Source organism: Alosa sapidissima, chromosome 23 (assembly GCF_018492685.1).
Source record: "Alosa sapidissima isolate fAloSap1 chromosome 23, fAloSap1.pri, whole genome shotgun sequence".
In the NCBI taxonomy this organism is placed as follows: Eukaryota; Metazoa; Chordata; class Actinopteri; order Clupeiformes; family Clupeidae; genus Alosa; species Alosa sapidissima.
The window spans coordinates 6,014,456-6,025,587 of NC_055979.1; the positions used below are offsets into that span (position 1 = coordinate 6,014,456).

The 11,132-nt window shown below is 38.6% G+C and overlaps 1 long non-coding RNA gene across 1 annotated transcript; it reads left to right on the plus strand.

Moving 5' to 3' along the window:
• Nucleotides 1-540: 540 nt before the first annotated feature.
• On the plus strand, nucleotides 541-10,227 carry LOC121698694. Its single transcript, XR_006026839.1, has 4 exons — nucleotides 541-614; nucleotides 4,781-4,784; nucleotides 9,041-9,048; nucleotides 10,217-10,227. It is a non-coding gene; the product is annotated as an uncharacterized LOC121698694 (long non-coding RNA).
• Nucleotides 10,228-11,132: the final 905 nt, after the last annotated feature.

Below are 11,132 nucleotides of genomic sequence, written 5' to 3' on the forward strand. Positions count from 1 at the left end.
CATCGCTTAATAAAAGTTGATAGTTTAAAAGTAGACTGTTTAAAAGCTGAATGTAGATAGTTTAAAAGTTGTTTATAGACAGCTAGTTTAATAGATAGATAGTTTAATGATAGTTTAAAAGTAGACCGTTTAAAAGTTGAAGGTAAATAGTTTAAAAGTTGTTGATAGACTGGAAGTTTAATGAATGTTGATATTCAAATAGTTTAATGGCTGTGTATAGGTAGATATTTGACGATAACTGAAAGTTGGAATGACTCTAATGTTTGCTAGCAGTTTTGCTAAGATTTTTAACTATGCTAACCATGCTACTTAGCTAATGTTTTATAGCAGTGCTAGCAATGTTAACATGCTAACCATGCTACTTAGCTAACTATGTTAGCAATGCTAACTATGCTAACCATGCTACTTAGTTAACTTAGCTAATGTTTTCTAGCAGTTTTGCTAAACATGCTAACTATGTAGCAATGCTAACATGCTAACCATACTCCTTAGCTAACATTTTCTAGCAGTTTTACTATACATGCTAACTATGTTAGCAATGCTAACATGCTAACCATGCTACTTATCTAATGGTTTCTAATAGTTTTGCTAAATATGTTAACTATGCTAGCAATGTTAACATGCTAACTAGCTACAGTGGGTAGGAGTCATAGTTGATGACAAGTATTGACATAGTTAATGACAAGTTAAAAGTTGTTGATAGACAGCTAGTTTAATAGATAGATAGTTTAATGATTGTTTAGGAAAAGTTCAGTAGTTTAATGGGTTAAATTGTTTAACAGTGAATTATTGTAGTGGGGACTTTTATTTTGAAACAGTTTTGGGCAGAGGAAACAGTTGAATAGGATGCGTAGTCTTAAAGGTCCAGTATGTAGGAAATACTGGAAAATAAATGGTAACCATTCCAAAAATGATCACCATATGTTGTCAGAGAGTAAGGAAACACGATGAATTGAAGTAATGGCTTATTTGACAACATTACTATAACCTGTAAAACCCATGAAAAAAAATGAGTTACGGGGCGGAATCTCTTGGAATTTTCGTTTATGTTTTGAACGATTAATTCTAGAATAGCATATTGATAATGGGCTGGCGAGTCCTCCTATTTGTGTTGCCAAATTAGCAAAGGCCAACTGTCAACTTGCTGTCAGTTGTAGTCATGAACGCCTAGGAGAGGCAGGCAAATTTCCAAAATTAAAACAAGAAACAAATTAAGTGGACATCGGAGGAGCTTACTGATATGGCGACGTCTTCGTCAAACGAAGAATATCAAGTCTGACGCAGAGCTGGCCATATTTCTCCACGATAGGTAGCCTAGGCTAAACTTCATCTGCATCGCTAACTTCAGCTAAATATGTTACATTGGTTAGAGAAGTATTTTTTTGTTTTCACTGTTTCTGTAATGTGTAGCTGGGTCATAGTTGGAGAAACGTTAAAGCAGCTGCAGGTCAACTAACGTTATTAGCTAAGTCTTAATTACATCTGGCAACCCAGAATGGGCTCGCGTCTGGTAGTCTTGAGAACGTTCACCAGTGTTTTGATTTTGGCCTACAGAACGTTCGGTAACAATCCTACAAATCGCACCTTTAATTGACCCAGATTGTATGCTTAAAGCCTGAGGCTGCAGGTGGCCTGAACACCTGCCATAGGATAATTGCTTAATGGCCGTATTATGATGTCACAATCGGTAATGTTAAGTCTATGGGGATTTTTAAAAAGTTTTTCTTTAATAGTTTAAAAAGTATAAAAGTTTCAAAGTTGAAAAGACATAGCAACCTGGTCCGTTTGAAGACCCACGTTACAAAGTTTGAACGAAGTTTCATGCACTGTAATAAGAAGTTGAAGTTGCCTAGGAAGAACAGTACAGTGCATTTTCATGCACTGTAATAAACGATTGATGTATCGACTATGACTTTTCTGCTGCTCAGTCTTTATCAGTTCCTCATCAAATAAATTAAAAGAGGCTAAAAGCCCAATAAATGTGCCACACTAATAGCCGAATATAAGATAACCCTTGCCTATCCCATTTCAATTAGGCAGCACTAGACCACCACGAACAAGCTGTAATTAAGTTTTTGCGTTTAGTAGGCCTACAACTTTTATGACGTGACGTTTCTTGGGCATTTAGCTTCACTATCACGTCAAGTTGTAACGTATGCGCAATGCTCATCTAAGCTAAGGATTTTTAGCTAACTTGGACAAGGGGGGGGGGGGGGGTATTAAGATCGTCTTGGTAGTGTATAGGTCTAATTGAGTGCCTGTCACTTTAAGACGTTTGAGGGAACCCTTGCCATTGTAACACAGTTGAAAGGCTGCTGATGTGTGGATGCAATTCATAACGTTTTCTACATAGTTAAAATAAAGGTTCGTACTTCTCCTTGTGACAAGCACTTTTGAATTTTGGAAACACTTTTCCATTTATATCGGGATTTTGCAAACATTCAGTGTCAGAGTCAATTAAATGAGCCCTTCAACGAAATTGACAAGCAGCAGTAAGTAGGCTAAGCATGCTAAATTCGACAACCAAACAATATTGTAACGTTAGCTTTGAGATACTGCTTGATTTCATAACTTAACTTAGTTTAGTCTCTTCAATGTAGCCTACTATGTTGTGATAAGACCTTAGCAGAGTTCACTTCAATGCAGCAGTTTTGAATAAATTTGTCACGATGCTAAGCGGATTTAATAGCAATTTAGCCAGACGTCTTCTATGCAATGCTTCTATGTGGCAACAACAATCCTTCAACAATCGTGAATATTTTGTTAAATGCATGCAGAGGAGTGGCAGCAGGCTACCGAGAGAGAGCGGGCCGGGGCAGGGCAAGGAAAGGCTGCGTGCGTAAAAAGCGCAGCTCAATGGCAATGCAAGGATTTGACCTTATATTTAATTTAAATTAAATTAAACATAGAATATTAATCTGTGGCGGCCGATTTTTATTTCGTGGCGCCCCGCCACAGATTAGTCAATGTATGGGAAACACTGCAGATACAAGAACCACAACATGTAGTATGGCTTTGCCCACAAACTCTGGTACCAAGAGGAGAGCCTGCTAATGTAAGAATTCCTCACACCATCAGTCTCTGACTCTGCAGCCCAAAAGCTGTGTCTTTTATTGTACAGATGCACACAGAAAATAGGAAGCAAGACATAGCGACTTCATTGCTCTTATCTCACCCACACACACACACACAGACAGGTTGCAGTTCCTGTCTGTCTGGGTCCACACTTCTTAGAACTCAGCACAACAACATTTAACTTGAACTCTCTGTTCTTAGAACTCAGCACAACAATATTTCTGCTTACACAAATAGTTATACAATGATAATAATAATTTCCTTACAGTAACGTAAACGTTTCTTTAGTTAGCAGTAGGAGCAGTAGCCTACTGTTTTTTTTATGTTGCATTCATTTTCATTGGCAAAAGCTAGCCTAATATGCACGAGAACCTACAGATTTGGGGGAGCTGCAGCTGTTAGCATCAGCACGGTCATATTAACACAGCAGGCACTAGCCCAGTGAAGGATCGTGTAAACCCCATCCCCAGAAACCAGTTTTCAAGCTTGCGCTGATATGATGCATGATCACTGATCAAATTGCTATTTTCTGACAGGATGAGCACAACCATGCAAGTTCTCTGAATCTCAAGCTCTTTAGCCTAGCATCTTAATGCTGTATTCACAGCACGGTGAATGACAAACAGTGACAAAATGCTGTTGTTTATGAGTTCACAGCCTGGTTATTTATCAAGGACTATATCACGTTTTATATGTTATTATGATCACTCGCATCGCATTACCATGGGGTTACTGTGTAGGTAATGCTACGGTTAACTTACCATGCCCACCATTACACTGGAGAGATGTTAAAAAACTTTTAAACTTTTTTTTTATTCTCCCGAGATGCTAGCTACTTAAGGTAGTTCGCTCATTATCTCAGATCAGTGAAAAACTACCAGAGAAAACGTTGGGGAGAAAACTCAAACAAGTTAATGTTAGACTTAGACTAGCTGTGTTACAGTGTCTCGTTGCAAAATTAAAATCTCAAAAACACGGTTTACAGCTCTTGAGTCACGTACTAGGTCATTTTTTTTATAACAATAATTTTTAGATAGGCCTAGGCTACACTTATGGGGTGGGTGCTATTGCGTTTTCTAAAGAATCTCCCGTCTTGGTTTTGTACAGAAATTAATATTAAGTGACATACGTAAAAGGGAGAAAAAAAGGTCACCTTCCAATATTTAGCAGGCTACGGTCTGGAATTTAATTTAATATTGTTGTAATGGTAGGATAACTACACAGTTTACACAATAATTACACTGTGTTATAAATATTGTATATCAATGCATTTATTGTCTGTCAATTACCCAAAATTGTGGTTCTGTCTATCATTGAACAGTAGCTTATTTAATGCATTCTAATCCATTGTCAATCACTTCCGGGAACTTTTTGAAGTTTACATGAATAACGTGAGGTGACCTTAACGAATTTTGAACACCCATTATCGCAACTCTACCTTTATATGGCTCTGCATAGACGTAGCGAGTCCCTACTGAGAAAACCAGCCATGCGACTTCAAAGAGCTCGAGAGAAACATTACCTTGTCAGTAGATATAGCTCTTGGAGATAGTTTTTTGCCTGTTGCTAATCCTTCACCTGCACAACAAAAGCATTTGCATTGTGTACAGGGGGGATAAGTCGCTTTTTAATCTTCACAGTACTAGAAGGCATGAGATGTATGTAGGTTACATCTCAGAAGATGTAATACCATGCATACCAGAAGGTATGTCACTATGTAGGTTACATTGCAGTCATCTATCAGATAAACTGGTATCAAACTTGACGACTAACATGTTCAATATATAATATTCTGATAAAAATGGAAGGCAGTGATGAGCTAAATATAATACAGATGTCACACTGTTACATCTCTTACATCACATACAACATCTCTGGTCCAGACCACCTTATACAAGCAACCTTGTGAATGGATGACTTACAGAAGGTATACATATATGAACATTTTACAGATCACATGAAAACCTTAAGATATACTGCAAAACTGCTTATCTAATAAAATATAACTTTTCTAGTCTTACTAATCTTAATATGGTACTGTTTTGATTGAAGTGTTCTTTAATTAAGGCAAAATGATCTTGAGTGCTAGGTAAGTCTCTTCATACTAAAAACAATACCATCGATCTTAATATAAGATTAATAACACTTGGTTAAATGTTATTTTTTGCAGTGGAGAGGTATAACTTACAAACAACATAACGTTATGAACGTTTCAGGAAACTAGGATGTGGACATAGTTCTCTCATTAATATGTTGTTTTATATCAAGGCCGGTAAGGCCAGGGTTGGGATTATTGGACCAAAAAGCAGACATAATAAATGAAGGCTGTGAAAAAACATTGATGTTTAAAGAACCTATCTTTTGTTCAGACTGCAGACAAAGATCAATATTTAAAAGCAGTTCAGATTTAGTAACCCACAAGTCACTCCAAGCAAGAGTAAAAAAGAAGCTGGAAGATCTCAAAGTGCAAGGGCCTGAAAGTGGTAATGAACAAAGAGTTTGAGGACTGGACAAGCACAGAACAGGCAGGTGCAGTTCAAAATCCAAACAGTTAAAAAAAAAAACATGCAAAACACAGAGATTCAGGCAGAGTCATATTAGGCAAAAACAGCCAATCAAAACTAGAGAAAACTTGGATTCTTGATCAGAACTTTAAGGGCATTATAGGGCGCGATAAGTGATCCTCTTGACAGTTTTAAATACTGTGACTGATGAGAAGCCACAGGTGTGTTGGCGATAGACTCGGCATTTCGTCAGAGCGCCAGGATCTAAACCAAACACAGAGTAGACCTTACAAACAGCATAGCAAACACGTTGTACAGAACATACTGTAGGAAAACCACAAATCAGGAAATCAAGATGATTACTCTCTTCCTGAAGCTACCTATTCTGTTACTGCATTAATCTCACAAACACTCTCCATGTTGGCCTGTGGTTTGGTTAGGGGTGTGACTATCTCTGTCTCACAAAATTAAATGTGTCCTTTGCACCCGCACTGCACTGAGAAGGTGAATGTCATTGGACACAGGATTCACTGAAAATTATGTGATCTATCAATGCAGACGGTTAGGAAGGGTCGGCCAAGGGAATGTGCATTCCAGTTGGGGTGAGTGGATGAGCACATCATTAATAATTGATGGCAATAAAGATATTCAAACAGTGTCCCTGTTGATAAATGAGCGTAGCATTGCTCTAACAATCCCAAGGTCATGAGTTTATTCCTCAGGGAACAGGAACGCACTGGTAAAATGTGTACCCTGCCTGTACAGTAAGAGGCTTTTGGTAAAGATGTATTCTAAATGAAAACATAAAAAGTGGATAATTTGTTGGAGGTAACAAACAGGCAGACTATGTGCATACATTCTAAACCACAGAGACAATATACAAGTATTTTCTTTTGATAACTATTATTGCTATACTGTAATCATCTTCAAACACCAATAATTTACCATAATTCTTAGCAAACCAACAATTTTCACTAGCATGTATACAAATAAATGTACCATGTGTGCTATACAAATGAAGAAAATGGAATAATAGTCCAGGCAGTGATTTTAGGAAGCTAATGAAAATGTCTGACAGTTTGTGGTGAAAGTATTTTGTGGGTGACACACAGTTATTTTCCCAAAACAACCGCTTGAGGCTGTGATTTTAATGAGGAATATAAAAAAAAACAACAAGCAGAAAAACACAAAAAATAATTCATATCTAGATACCTTAGATTGATAGACAACAATTATGTAATTTCCTGTGTGCAGAGCAAATCTTCTACAGATTTATTGGCAATAATACCTACTCTGTAGAAACAGTGTAATTCACATGAATTCTTAGCTATTCTGCTGATCAGCCTTTGGTCTTTAGATGCATGTCCAGCTCCTTTTATATATTTGGTCACTACAGCCATGGTCGTGCTCCAAATGCCACAGGGTGGTTAAATGTAAAAGTTTGTCTTATATAAAGGCAAAGCAACTCTCTCCATGCATAACTTACTCCGAGGAACAAGATTAGCATTACCCAAGCAGGGCTACTGAAAACAACATAAAAAGTCTTTGATCTCTGATGAATTAAAATTTGTTCAGTGACATTTTTTGCCCCTTCAGAGCATCCCCTTTCAGCTTCCTACCCAACTTCCAGCTTTCTGTGTATTGGTGAAGTGCATAATAATACAGCAAGAATCTTGGCTCCATTTATTTTGCTAAAGAAAAAAGGCACCATTGAGAAATACATGCACAACATGTAACCCATTTTCATTAAAACAAAAATTTCAAAACTCTGAGGACTCAAGTCTCTGTACTAATGCTTATCCCTGTCACTCCGAATAAAGTGAAACACAAGAGTAGACAGGATACTGAATCTATGGAATGCAGCTTGGAATTACAGCTTCGCCTTTAGGCGACACCTTTGCGTCTTGTTTTTCTCTGAGAACTGACATATAAGACAGTGCCTTTGCACTTTCATATTGTGTGGCCTGTTCGGAGTTTGTGCTCGTCTGAATGACATTTCGTGGCATTGGTGTATTGGATGGTCGAGTCATCTGTGTGGGTGGCCTTCACAGGAAATGGTCTTTTGTAACAATGGTGCTTCTTGCTTACGCAGTCGGGGATAAAATTAAGCCCATAGAAACACACTGGAACATCATGGTGTGTCAATCTTCTGTTACTTATTTGATATTGAACTGGGGTTAAGGTTTGTAACTGTTTGAAATAGTATTCAAGAAAAGTGCATTTCACTCATTGTGACTAAAAATAAAATCCTTTGGTTGCTGCAAAACTTAAAAAAAAAACAAAAAAAAAAACAGGGCCATTCCACGGTGTGCTTCAGGCCTGCTCCCTGACAGGGTAGTCAATGTTCAGCCCCACGCGGCAGAGATACAGCGGTGAGGCAACATTTTTTGCAAGGTACAGCATCTTGGTCTTGCTGTTTGAGACCACCTGACTCCAGCAGTTTGAGTGTGAATGCACACTGGTCTCCCCCTCTGGTTATTTATGTTCAAATGTATGGCTGCTGAAGTGCACTTTTATGATCAAAGTTGTTGTATGTAATGTAACCCATGGCTCACCATCACAAAATGTTGTCTCTCCTTATTTTGTCCCTAAGATGATCAATGATGAGGACAAAACATAGCTCTAGGTTTCCTTCACTGATTTCCTCTAAAGTCATTTTTCACAGCCATTCAGAAGATTCAAAGTGGTTTACTATGTGCATAGTATCTTCTATACTGTACATGCTGTTCAAGAGAAGATTCACATTTGCGTCTTAGCTCATGGTGACCCCCTTGTGTGTTCCCTGCAGCTCACCACGGTGTCTCAATCATCTCTGGCAAACAAACTCAAGTCTACCGAGACGTTAGGGAGAGACACGACATAGGCTCCATTGTTTGGATGTGTCTTTTGTTTGTTTAAGCCAGTGTTTCTCAAAGTGTGGCCCGGGGACCACTGGTGGTCCGCAAGCTATCCCAAGTGGTCCGCGAGCAGACGTGGTAAAATATAATATAGATGAATTGTTTGCCATATTGAACCAACTTGTATGTAAATCCAAACAGTTCTGCAACACTGTCTATGTAAGTTATGCCAGTTTAAATCATATGAATCCTCTGACACAATAAGCAAGGTGCAAAGAAAATAAGCTACGTGGCTCAGTGAGTAAGCCTATTGTGTAAGTAACTATTTAAGTAGGTCTACTCTTTTTTTTAGCTAGGTGGTCCGTGAGGTTTTTTTTATTGATTAAGTGGTCCTTGGTCTGAAAAAGTTTGAGAAACACTGGTTTAAGCTGAAGGGAATGAACCAAGGAGGAGAGACTGTGTGAGGACATATTAGTGTCTGGTTTACCTAAGCTGCCCTTGGTTGTGGACACATGGATAAATGTGTTTTCTACTCTTTATTGCATTATTTTTATAGGCTTGTATTTATTATCGTTGCAAGGTATTTTAAACCGCAGGGATAGAGAGAGTAACATAAATAAAAAGGCTGAAATGTTTTTTAGAGAAAACCAACACCAAATTCCATCTGAAGAGACCGGTTCTGTGGGGAATGTTGGTGTTTTATGTGATTTAATTTATCATTTTGCCTAATTGTTTCTATTACATCCATATATAGACTATGTGTGCTATGCTGCACAGTCAATGCTGAGGGAAGTTCAAAGCAAAACATCTCTGCCACAAAAAGCGAAATGTCCCACTTCAGACTTTGAGCGAGGGGGGTAGAAAAAAAAAAACAAGATGCTAATTAACAGAACTGAAAAAAATGAATACTCATGTGGCTTTTAATCCGCACCAAAAAATCCTCTCCCTCAAGTTGTTCTCCTGCTCGCAGTATTGCAATATAATCACTTCAGACCCTGCAGTCGTAGAGGAGCAGAAGAGGTGCCCAAATGACTAGCAGCCCCTCTAACCCAAACAATTCCAACTGTACTCTTCTTAGCTAAACACTCCAATCATTACACAACCTTGTCGCTACCCTGACAGGGAACGCATGAAAAATGTTATTGTTGGAGTGGCCTCTAAGGGAAAGGCGGTTGGAATTCCGACAAAAAAGAACAGAACAGAGCACATTGGTAAACAACAACAGCTTGAAGGCACGTAGTTAGAAGAAGCCTCAAAGAAGCCAAGGCTGACACAGATGGTAGAGCCATGACAGTGGTCGGTGTTCTAATGCCAACCGATGGAAGTGGGAGCCGGCCGCAGCAGCGTCTGCAGCAAGGGTGGGTTCTGAAAGAGAAGGAAACCCGTCTCAGAAGTTAAGTCGGGTCTTTTTTTTTTTTTTTTTCCTTTTTTAAAGGGGGATGCTTCCTGGAGATGCTGAGGAGAGGGAGAGAGAGGGAGAGAGAGAGAGAGAGGTAGCTTCTTGAGAGGGAGTGTCGGACCATCTGGCAGAGGCTTCTGACTTCAACGTCACCCCCCAGGGCTGTGTGTGGGTTTGGATGGGGGGAGAGGACAGCATCAAACAACATTTCACAAATGTTCAAATGTGTTTGTGAAAAAGCTCCTCAAATGCCTTCCTCAGGGACAAGACTTTCACTGTGCAGTATGCTGCTCAGCTATTGTGTTTTTTTTTTATTAATTTATTATTTTGCCAGAACCTTATGGTTTATGAGAATTTTAATCAGAGATAGCAATGGATTCACAAAGATGTATCTTGCAAAGTTTAACTATGCCTTTTCTGGAACTTTGAAATTACAGTTGGTCACATTGTTCTTTCACTGCATGGCTCCAAAATAATGAAAGTGAATGAGGGACTTTCCTGTCTCATTTAAAGATGACCTTTCCAACTGGTACTTTGTCACTTTGTGAGAATTGCTACTGCACTCAAAAAGCACCAATTTAATGGAGATTTCCCAACAAAAACCACAGTCATTAATACTGAGTGGCTGTGTCAATTACCTTTTTGCACAGCTAATGCCATCAACCACATCATTTAAGTAAAATGTGTGTCTTGGACAGTTCAGTGCCCAAGATGAGTACACCTCAGTTTAAAATCATAACAAAATACCACAGCTTGCAGTAACTTGTTTGTAGATACAAATTGGTTGGAAAATCTATAGTGGCTCTTCTATCATGCTTATAACTAATTCGGTCTACTGAAAACTTATTGAAGGCTACATTGAACACGTATTGTGTATTTATAGTATGTTTATTATATAAGTATACAGTATAATACTTGTTAACAGGTTTTACATAACCTTGAAAGCAAATGCTAAAAACAGCATTTATGGATGTAAGATCTGTAGTTTTAAACCCCCTTAGGTGGACATAGTCGTCAACCTCTTTGATATGTCCTCCTGACCTCTGAACTCTATTGTTACCTCTTTTTGCACCCCTACTGACGCATAGCTCTTTTTCTTTTCTCCTTCATGTCTGACTGACAGGGATTGCCAATGGAGTCATCAGGCCTATCTCTGACAGCCATCTCTACCTTCATAGGGCTGAAAATCCGCCAACCACACTGGAGCTCATTTCTCGGAGAGAAATTGAAACAGATAGAGCCTTGTACTGCACAGGAGTGCACACTGCTGACTTTGAAATATTTAGGGCACAATGTCCACTACTGGGTCAAACACGT